Below are 11,123 nucleotides of genomic sequence, written 5' to 3' on the forward strand. Positions count from 1 at the left end.
ATAATGATAATTCATTTTTTTGCCTATTATCAAAGTTTTTAAGAAGTTGGCTAAATGACTGAGTAAGAGATAGCTAAGGGTACTAAAGGGAGACTTAGAATAACCTAGTTTGGATTTATAGAAACACATAATTCTACTGAATTTGTATAACAGTGACCCCTAGAAAGTATAACCTAGTAAATAAATCAACTAACCCAAATTAAACATCATTTTCAAGAATAAAACCATTTGATACTTTCACATATTTTTTTCTAAAAAGATAATTGCCATAATCCCAGAACCTTTGTCTTTTCCCCCAAAATAACAACATTTAGCATCAGCAGGGTTTCACACCCTTGTATGATTTTTGGTTATCCCCCAAAGTAGCCCCATTAAATCCGCATTTTGGTTCTCATGTCTCAAATGAGGGAGCAGTTTCTGAGAAGTTAGGTAAAATGCACAAAGCTTCACCCAAACTCAGACGTTCCATTCTCTAATCAAAAACCAGAGCACGGTAAACTGGTCAAGAGTTGGCCCAGCCTCGGAACGCAGTCGGTGCAGGTGTTAACAACTGTATTGATCATACAGTAGTCTTTCCCCTATGAAGACAGCAAACAATGTCTCTTACTGACTAATCCTGATTTACCATGTTTAGCTCATTTATCTGTTCTTTCATTCAACCTAAAAATATGTTTGAATATCAACCATGTGCCAGGTAGTATGTGTGTGTGTGTGTATGTGTGTGTGTGTGTGTGTGTGTGTGTGTGTGTGCGTGCGTGTGTGTGTATTATAAATTAGTCCAAAGCATTTTGTTCAGGCAGGCAGTCATTCACTTAAAACACTTAAATGGAAGGTTTTATTTATATTAAAATAAAAAAGAAAGGCCCTGATAGGGAGGAGCTGTGGTTTCATAATGGCTGTTTACAGTGGTCAGTGCAATGTTCATAATGAACATGGCATCCGAACACTTCTACAGAAGTACGTGCCTCGGAAGAGCATCTTCTTCATCAACTCACTTCCTTAGTGAGGCCAATGCGAGGATCCTCAAATCATTCTGCTCAGATTTACTGAGATGTTTTCTCTCAGTTAAATTTGACTATTTGAGAAATAATTTTCACTCTAAAGAACCCTAATTTCATTTTGAAACATAGCATTGAAAGTGAAGCAATATCGTTTTAGGCTATTTGTCTAACATGCTGTCATTACCTGTCAAGAAGCTGTTTTAGTGACTTTCTCTTAAAAGATGGTAAGGAATTGGTAAAACTGTTATCAAGTTATAATATTAGACTTTAGGGGGGAGACTTTTAAGCAGATTGAGATGAAATCCTCCCTGGAACTGACTACAACTGTTTGCCTAAAAAAAATCTCAAAATGAATTGATTGCCAAAGTATAATTTACATTTAGACTTTTATTATATTCTACAATTGAAGTTTTTTTTAGTAAGTTTCATTTGTTATAGGATTGCTGAGAGAGATATACATAAAAAATAAATCTTATTCTTACTCTTGCTTGACACAGTTGAACATGGAAGCAGTTAATTCTGTGAACTCTGGCAGAAGAAATGATTTTCAGGTAAATTAACTGCAAAGTACCAGGCGTGAATGCCATTCGACAAAGTGTTAAACAAATAGAATTTTTTTTTTCCTTTTAAATGAAGCTTATTTTCTGACTCTGAGTTACACTCCAGTCTACTCCATTCCATAGGTCAGAGAGAAAAATACCCTAGTACTTTATGAAGTTGCCACCATCCTCCTCCCCTGGGAGGCATGAAAGCTCTAGGGCCTTCTGCTATGCCAAAGCATGAAGAGGGATGTGTTTTTCAGATAATCCTTTACTGGTGCAAGAGATTAGTGCATTTTCCCTAAATGTGTGGCCTCTTTGAACTGGAGATCCTCTGCTACTTCTAGGCTCTTCTTGGTACCTGGGAACTTTTGTTTGGTGCAAAGGTCCCATACACCTAGACACAACTAAGTGCTGTTCCTCTCAGAATATGGTGGACCACACAGTAGTATCTGAGAGCAGAAAATGGTCTTCTCTGCTCTTGGAACCCACAGACTTTCCATTCTTTTAGTCTCAGCCTTTCTCTGTCTCTGTCTCTGTCTATCTCCCTCTCTCTTCCCCTCTCCTTCACTCCTCCCTCTTCTCTCTTTGGGTGCTTCCCAGACCACCTGCCACAAGCCATGAGTGGAGAAAAAGGGCGAGACTGCTGTCTGAGGTTACAGAACTAGAAAAGGTAAAGCAAGAAATGGAAGAAAAAGGAAGCAATATGACTGATGTTGCTCCTTTAGTGAAGATTAAACAGAGTTTAACAAAGCTGAAGCAAGAAACAGTTCAGATGGACATTAGAATCGGTGTTGTGGAACACACAGTACTCCTATCAAAACTGAAGTCCAACATGATCAGAGACATGCGTGCAACAAGCATTCCAGAATCTGCAATGGGTTCTTAATAAAACATAGTTTTTTTGTGCCTCTGGAAAAAAAAAATGTGTCTTCATGTGTTTTGTAACACTCTTACTATAACTTAAAATCCACTAAGTCTTCCTAAGAACTTGAGCTTTTGAATTACAAAACTCAAAGACTTGGAGAATACCCTTTTTTTTGCCCTCCCATATACTTTTTCTGAGGGAATGAACAAAGAGCTGGCTAGCTATCTGCTGGAATGAAAGGAAGGGTTGGACATAATCTAGCATTTTAAAATATTATTCAGCAATAGCTGCTTAGCTGTAGGAGTGATTTCTCACCCCATATTCTTTAACATTTGATCTTCTTTAAAACAGATCTTGAAAAAGAGAGATAGCAGTGTATGGTAGGCAGGGAGAATGACACCCCAAAAGATGTCCACCTCCAAATCCCCAGAACCTGTGAATATGGTATGCTACAGGGAAAGAGGAATCAATGTTGTAGTCAGAATTGAAGTTGCTTATCATCTGACCTTAAAATAAAAAGATCGCCTTGGATTATTCAAGCAGGCCTAGTGTAAACAAAAGGCCCTTAAAAAGTAAAAGATAATTTGTTTTCCAGTTCCACTTGTTGAGAAGCTTGGAAGTTACTGCTCTGTCCTAACAAGTAAAAATCTAAACAGACTGAAAAATATCACAGTTTTTTTGGATCCTTTAGAGAGATGAGGACACAGGGCAAACCTCTGCCTCCAAGATGGAGAGACAGAGTAGATACAGGGAGTCACAGGTTATAGAAGCAGAAACTCAAAGAGCAGAAACAGCCACGGGATCCAGTGCCAGGGTAGGAAAACCTGAACCATAACCGATGAATCACTAGAGGATCTGTGGGATAAGACTGAGAGTTAAAAACCCTCCTGCCCACAATAGAGTACACAATGATTCCGTTTGTATAAACTTCTAGAAAATGTAAGTCAATTTATAGCGACAGAAAGCAAATCAGTGGTTGCCTGAGAAAAGTAGGTGCAGGACAGGGAGGGCTAAGAAAGAGGGATATTCAAGGGGCAAGAGGAAACTTTTTAAGTCGATAGGTTCACTTTGTGTGATTGTTTCACAGGTGTTTACAACAGCCAAAACACATAAATGTGTACAATTTAAATATGTACTTTATGTCAATTAGAGCTCAAAAAAGCTGTTTTTAAAAAGAATGAGATGGAAAGATGGTTTACTATATTAAATGAAAGAAAATCAAGTCACACATACGAACGTGGAGCATAATCCTCTTTATGTTAAAACAACTTACTGGTTCGTGTTTATAAATGCATAGTAAAGTGTGTAGAATATTACGTAGTTAACAGAGGCTAATACAAGAGAGACTGTCCAGGTGGTCAGAGGTAGGAGAGTGAATATATTACAATAACAAAGAACTCCAAAATCTCAGTGAGTTAAGGTAAAAATTTTCCCTTTCTTACTCATGCTACATGTCCCATGAAAGTCAGCAGGATGCCCTATTCCCCACGGAAATGGTTTAAAGGCAAGATACTTAGCAGAGCTGAAGAATCCTGGTCAAAACTAGATAAAATTTACAGCTATAATTTTTCTCTTTCTTTATACATACCATTTATTTTCACTTTGAATTTTTCTAAAATGAGCATGTATTACTACCATAAGAAAGAAATTACGTAAAACAAAATGTCAATATCTGAAACACAAAGGTGACCAAACACACACAAATGTATGGTGCTATTTTGACCTTGATTAACGTTTCAAACTTGAAGTCTAAGTGAGATATTGAAATAGAAGCCAAAACAAAGTAAAATGTGAAACGCTATGCATTTAGAACTTTGGTTCTTAATATTGATGCAGTTTCTGATGTTTTTCTATAAATAATAGATTATGAAATGGATGTTTGGCACAGAGTTGTTTTTTAAAAGTGCATTTTCCAATTCTTTGACAATGCAGGAGAAAAAAATGTAGCAGAGACTAAGGGCAACACATTAAAAAATACAGATAAAGTAACACAAGGGAACTGATCACACACACACACACACACACACACACACACACACACACGTCAGCAGCATCATCCAGCTAGGGTGCGTGCAAAAAATAATTATATGTTTTAAGAAGTTGCATCATAACAAAATACAATTGTAAATAAGTTTGTTCAATAAACTATTTTATGGACATTCATGCCCATAAAAGAAGTGCTTTAAATCTAATTACAACCACCTGTGAAACAAATGTCTCCTCTGGCACGTTAATAACAAAAATAGTAACTTCAACAATAATCATGCCATATATGAAAGCATCGTTATGCCAAGCACTAAATTAAATGATTTATATGACTGCTAATCTTTAAAACAATCTTAAAAGCAAGTTATTTTACCTAGGTATTTCTTCCAAAGAAACATGTTCAGATGTAAAGCTCATATCCCTAGGAAAGAAATGTTTTTTTCACACAGTATTTCACCTTCTCATTTTTACAATTTACTCTTTGGGAGTGCCTTCCTGCTCTTGTTAACACCTTATATTAATGAAACTACTACTATTTTCCGGGCACTGTTCTAGGCTTTGGAGATCCAGGGAGAAGTATAATAGATAGGTTTTGCCCTTCAGTCTAATGAGAGCAGATAGGAAGCAATTCTATAACCAGAGCTATGTCTAGGGCGTTGCAAGAGTGGAAGGGACAGCTCAGAGTGGAAGCAGAGGCAGGAGGGAGTGGGCGATGAGTAGGTGGGTGGCCTGCCTTCCCAGAACACCTGACCTGATTGAACAACTAAGAAGTAAGCAAATGAGGAAGGGGGTGGGGCAGGTAAAGGCATTCCGGGAAGAGGCAATGACATGAATAAGGGGAGAAGAAACCTTACAGGATGTATAGGTATTTCAGCATGGCTAGGTGAGAATGTGATTGCATGCAGGACACAAAGCTTCCTCAGCCACTTAAATACACAATTGCTAATCAGGAGATCTCTGCTTCCTGACAGCCTCCAGCCCTCCTCCCTGTAGGCGTTGCCACAATTTCTCAGATGACTGAAGCAACCATAACTACAATCCATTTGACAGGCCCTCATTGCAGCAAGCTTCTAATCTCTCCCAGGAAGCCTACACACCAGACGTACATAAGCCAGTTACCCTTCCTTTCAATTAGCTCATATTGGTTCTTCCCAGCTGCACGGAAACCTTCCTACACACCGGAAACCTGAGCTTTCTTATGTTACTTACACCTATCCCAAGTATATCTTGATGATCATAGGGCCCCACGTCTTAGGAGTACTTGGAGAGCTAATTCTTTAGCAAAGTATAATGCTCCTTGATCCCAGTAGTCCTATCACCACTTGACACCCGCCTTTCCCTGGCCTGCGTGTAGAGCACTACTGGAGAAAAATCAGATGGCGGTGTAGATCGGTACCATTGGATGGTTACGATTACTAACTTAAGCTGGGCCTACATGAAAAGGAAAGACATACTCAAAGTTTTAATGTGGGTTTTTAAAAGCAAAATGTGAATGTGTGGCTACTCTGCCTACTACGGTAGCTGTGTTCTAGGACAGATTCAGAAATGATCAATACTTAGGCATATCCTGAGAAGTTGCTGGTCTTTAGCATGGCAGCAGTGATTCTCTAGTTTGTGTGCATTAGAAACTTACAGAGAGCTGGTGTAAATGCAGATTGCATAAACTCACTGCATACATTGATTTAGCAGGTTCTGGGTGGAATACCAGTTATCAGGTGAGTTCCTTAGTTTAATGTTGGTCAACTGAGATATAAGAAAATGTGATGCAATACACAATAATTCACTCTATCAAATATTCATTTTTGTATAAGATAGCACAAGAGTCTCCAATACGCAAAGGATTCTAGGAAGATGGAACTCATTAGCTTATTTGAAGATGAAATCCACCTAATTAAAAGATAGGTCCAAGTAAAAAAAAAAAAACTCAGGAAATAATCCATGGTCTCAAAGGGGGTACTGAACTTATTGTAGTATCAAGCAGTATAAAGAGCTGTGTCTACAGATGACAATGTAAATTATGTAAATCTCAAGGAGATAGGAACTTCTCACATCATCTAGCCTCCACCAGCAGCACCACCACTAAGAAACAATAATTGTTATGTTTTCTCATGCCTATGTGCTGAGCATAGTGCTAAAAATTATGGGTCTTCTCAGTTAATCCTTAAATCCAAGGCAAGCAAATTTTTGCCCCCTTCTCCCAGTTCACAGAAAAAGACACGGTGAGGGTTACCTTGTCCATGGTCATCCAGTTAATTTGATTGGTTAGAGCCTGAGATATTCTGACATTATTAAAGTGAGCAGGATTACTGTTTTGAGAACATTTTAATACTCTAGTAAATTTTCTACTTTGTGTCTTAATCAGTAAGCTGTCAGAGTCCCTTTTGGGGACATCTTCCTCCTTTCCTCTACCCCTATCAGGACTAGCAACTGTGTTATGTCTCCAGATCTGTTGCTAATCTCAGGCCATTCAGGACAGGAGCAGGGAGAGAAGACCCTGTTTTGACTTGGAAACCCTGAGGTAGTTCTCGACTTCCACAGATAATTTACCTGGGGGATGTTAAATTGCAACATCTGGTTCGTTAGGTCCGGGTGTGGTACTTGAGGTAATTTCTACCATCTTTCCAGGTGAGGCTGACAGGCTATACTTTCAGTAGCAAAGCCCTAAACCACAAACTCCAAACAAGCCTCTCTAGGGCTGAACTGAATGGCAGAAGCTCGTGTAGTTATTAATGAAGAGGTACTTTGATTCACATGGTTTCTTGGAAATGCATTTGGACACCTGAGGTTTGAGGAGACAGACATACGGATTGGCACAAATTCCTGGTTCTATAGCAGTAATAGCAAAAATATGCCTATCATCTTTAATAGTGAAAATTATAACCAACCTCTTGAAGTGAGGATGAAGTACTTAACTTCTTTGCCTTTCAAGGTAAGAAATCAGTGGACATTGTTTAAGGTAATAAATTCAAGTGTACATACTATTTAAAATTATAGTGACTGATGTTAAGACTGACATAAAACAAGTAATTAGAAGTGCAGTGTAGACCCTAGAGGGAGTCCTACTGGGTGTCCTGGGACATATATAGCCAGGCGAGATCTCCTAGGCTAAGGGGTCAACATCCTTAACTGTTACGTACCCCTTGGCATTTACATACAGTATCTTGTCGGCTCTTTTTAAATTGCCAGCGTTTAGCAGTTTTTGACCTAGACAAACAGCAATTTCAACCTAATTCCCTGTTACAGCATTTCATGAACTATCCTTCCTTATAATACAATAAGCGAGTTATTTCTTTTTTTGTTTACTATCGTATATCCACTGGTGAACACACTTCAGGGAACATACTAGATAATAAACGATAAAAAAATATTTGCTGAAAAAAGTTAAAAAAGGATCCAAGACTTGAGAAGGTAAAATTTAAATGGCATTTCTTAAAAAGTCCTAGGAAAAAAAAAAAAAAAAAAACGAATGAATGCTGTTCCAGCACATGGACTAGGAATTTAGTTTCCAGCAATAATAGTATATGCCATTAAATAAATATACTGGTAGTTCCATGAAGTAAATAATTGAATTTAACCTATATATTTCTGTGGCAGAATATTTTCTTCCATGTTTATCAAAATTTAGTCAGATCTTTAACATTTAATGACCAGTAACATAGGTGAAAAAAATTAGTTTTCTAACTCCCGCCAAACGACTGTCATTTACTGGCCTAAATTATTCTCTTGTTCCTGTATGCACATGGAGTAAATATACAAAAGCCCTTTCTCCAAGAAATCTCCCTTGTAGAAATTCCTAAATGACTCCTTTTGAAATAACGGATTTATTTAAAGACAGAAAATGGGTAAATGGCAAGTCTTTGAAAGTTCCTATTAACCAGAGGTGTGCATCAGAATCAATTGTTGAATTTATCCTACAAATACACAAATATCTATTTATTGGACCAATTTATAATACAAAATAATGATTAAGTAAATATACATTATAGGGGCTAAATTAAGGCATATAATGCAACTATTATAAATCAAAATAATGGTAGCATATACTGTGCTTTATACAACCAGGCACTATTCTCTAACGGCTTTAAACGTTAACAATATTAATCCTCCTACCTCATACCATTAGCCCCATTTCACGGATGGGGAAACCTGGAAGCTAACAGTGAAGCTGGGTCTCAAAACAGACAGTTAAACAGAATGCTCTTTACCTCTATGGTATAGGGAAATACTTACACTTATAGGACAAAGCCCCTGATGGTATCAGTGAAAAATTAGTTTCTGAAATCAATATTACAATCCCATTTATGTAATTTTTAAAGTCTGTATTGAAAATGTTTGGAAAGACACATACCAATCCATTAATAGTGGATATCATGAGGTGAAACTGGTTGAGAGTTTGGAAATGGGAACTTATGAATTTTCGATTTCTTTACAAGCATGTACAATAGTCAGTATGCCAATTACACAACCACTTCCTTCCCCATCTGTCATCTATGGCATACAAACAAGCATTAAAAAAGCAAACATCACATTAGCCAGTAAGTTAAGGGTAGGGCCGGGCAACTTATTTCTTAAAAGGGTTGTAATGGACTCTATATTAACTCAAATTCTTTAAAAAGTAAAACTTACTTACCTCTAATTTAGTCTTGATTGGTCACAAGAGTTCATTTACTTCAATACCACATTTGTCCAGCTTCAAACTTATTTCCATACGCTAAAATATTTCAACCACTTCACTGGAAATATTTTAAAAGTATGTTGCATACCTAGATTTTTATATCATATTAAACTCAACTTGAATTATGTGATGACTCTAGGTCTTCGTTGTGATATTCATGCCAAATGTGCAGTTTTAGTTCCTCCTTTTTCTTTACTACGGGATATTGTTCCTCTGGTACTCAAGTTGGAATACCAGATAATTAACCTGATTAGTCATGTAGTGTATAGCAATTAAAGTCGGTAAAAGCTTATGTGGAAAAGGACTTGACGAGGTGTAAAATTTTCAAAACCCCCTAATGTCAATGTGTCAGATTCTGAAAGCTGATGTTTTCATCAAATGTCTGATGATTTCAGAATAAGTGCACTGTGACTGGATTTTTAGTTTGAGTGTTTCACTTACTTGAGGTATCTATTCAGCGCTTAAATTCCTCCACAGTGGTACTGCCCCGTAGCCCTCCAACCTATGCTTTTGGTATTTCTGGTAGTGCAGCTTCTCTTAAAGCAGCCCATTCTGACATTGGATTATTAGTATAACATACTAATTAAACAAAAATATAATTGCAGTATCTTCTGTGTGGATTCCACCCCACTGGTCCTAGTTCTTAAAATGTGAATTGTTTGCACGCTTGATCATACAAACCCAACAACCAAGAAACATTAATAATTGTCTTCTGTACTTTACTAAACACTTTGTGTTTAATATATTTTAAATTAAAAAGAAATTACAAGGAACTCCTAAAAATTTTAATACAAAAATATTACAAGTTAGGACAAATAGCATTGAGATGACATTTGAGAAGAAACATGCAGAAAAAGTAGCATAGGGTTAACATTTCATTGTTGACAGAGCACTTTGGTACAGCAGAGAAAAAGCACCTTAAACTATTGTCCATGGTGTCTTTTCCTCCACTGCATTTTGCAAATAAATATACTGAGGAAACAGTAAACTTTAATCTGATCTTCTATGTATTATCATAGGTAAGAAATCTGATCTATTGTAAAGTATAAGTATGAAATTAAAAATAACCCCTTCTATGACTACTTAAATTGATTTCAGCTTTACCTCATAATCCTTAGTAGACCAACATTTTTTGAAAAAGTGTAAAATGCAGATTATTATTAACAATCTATTCCATGCAATAAAAGTTAACCCTCTGAAAATGAAAGATGGTCAGAAAGTTCTAGCAACTGCAGTAGCTTATCATTTAATAAAACATGACAAGGCTATGCCTGTATTAGTTGCTGCTTCAGGAAATGGAAATAAAAGACCTGGAGAATACAAGTTTTTACAAAACAAAACAAAACAAAACAAATCTGATCAATGATTCTTTTAAAAGTCTCTAAGTAACTAAAGGAGTTGGAATTAATTAAAGCTAGAAAGTGCCTAGTACCTTTCCTAATAGATTATAAGATTCATTTGCAACATAAGCAACTAGGTAAGGATGAAAATTATTAAATAATAGGTTTATATGCAGAAAAATGTCATTAAGGAAGTTGAGTATCCTGTCCTAAAAATCTTCAATATATTGTTTAGTGCTCAACTGCATGCTAAGCAAATGAATCTGAGGTCTCTTTTAGTTTGATTTTGTGAAACAATGTCCTTTAAATACAATATTGATTTTTCAAAATAATTCCAAAGTAATTATTCCTTAGCTGATTAAATGCTCTATTATTCTTTAATAAAAATAGTAAATAATCCCTTCATTTAAAAAATCTTATCTCCTGTGAGACATAATAAAATAGTAAAATTTGTAATTTTATCTATGGGCTTACTTTAATGTATATATCTTGGAAAACAATATATTTATGAAAACCGTGGTCTGGGTTCTGATGGCAGTTGTTATAATTGGTAACACCAGTAGGGGAGAGAAAAGACATATTATATGTTATGAAGGCTAACTCAGAGCAAAAAAGTTTATTCTACAATAGAACACTGGAGGGGTAAATGCAATGAAAATGTAAACAAGGAATTGTAAACAAGAAATAGCATCCCTCTCTCTTTACTACTAAATA

This window comes from Rousettus aegyptiacus, unplaced genomic scaffold (assembly GCF_014176215.1).
Source record: "Rousettus aegyptiacus isolate mRouAeg1 unplaced genomic scaffold, mRouAeg1.p scaffold_m13_p_4, whole genome shotgun sequence".
Lineage (NCBI taxonomy): Eukaryota > Metazoa > Chordata > Mammalia > Chiroptera > Pteropodidae > Rousettus > Rousettus aegyptiacus.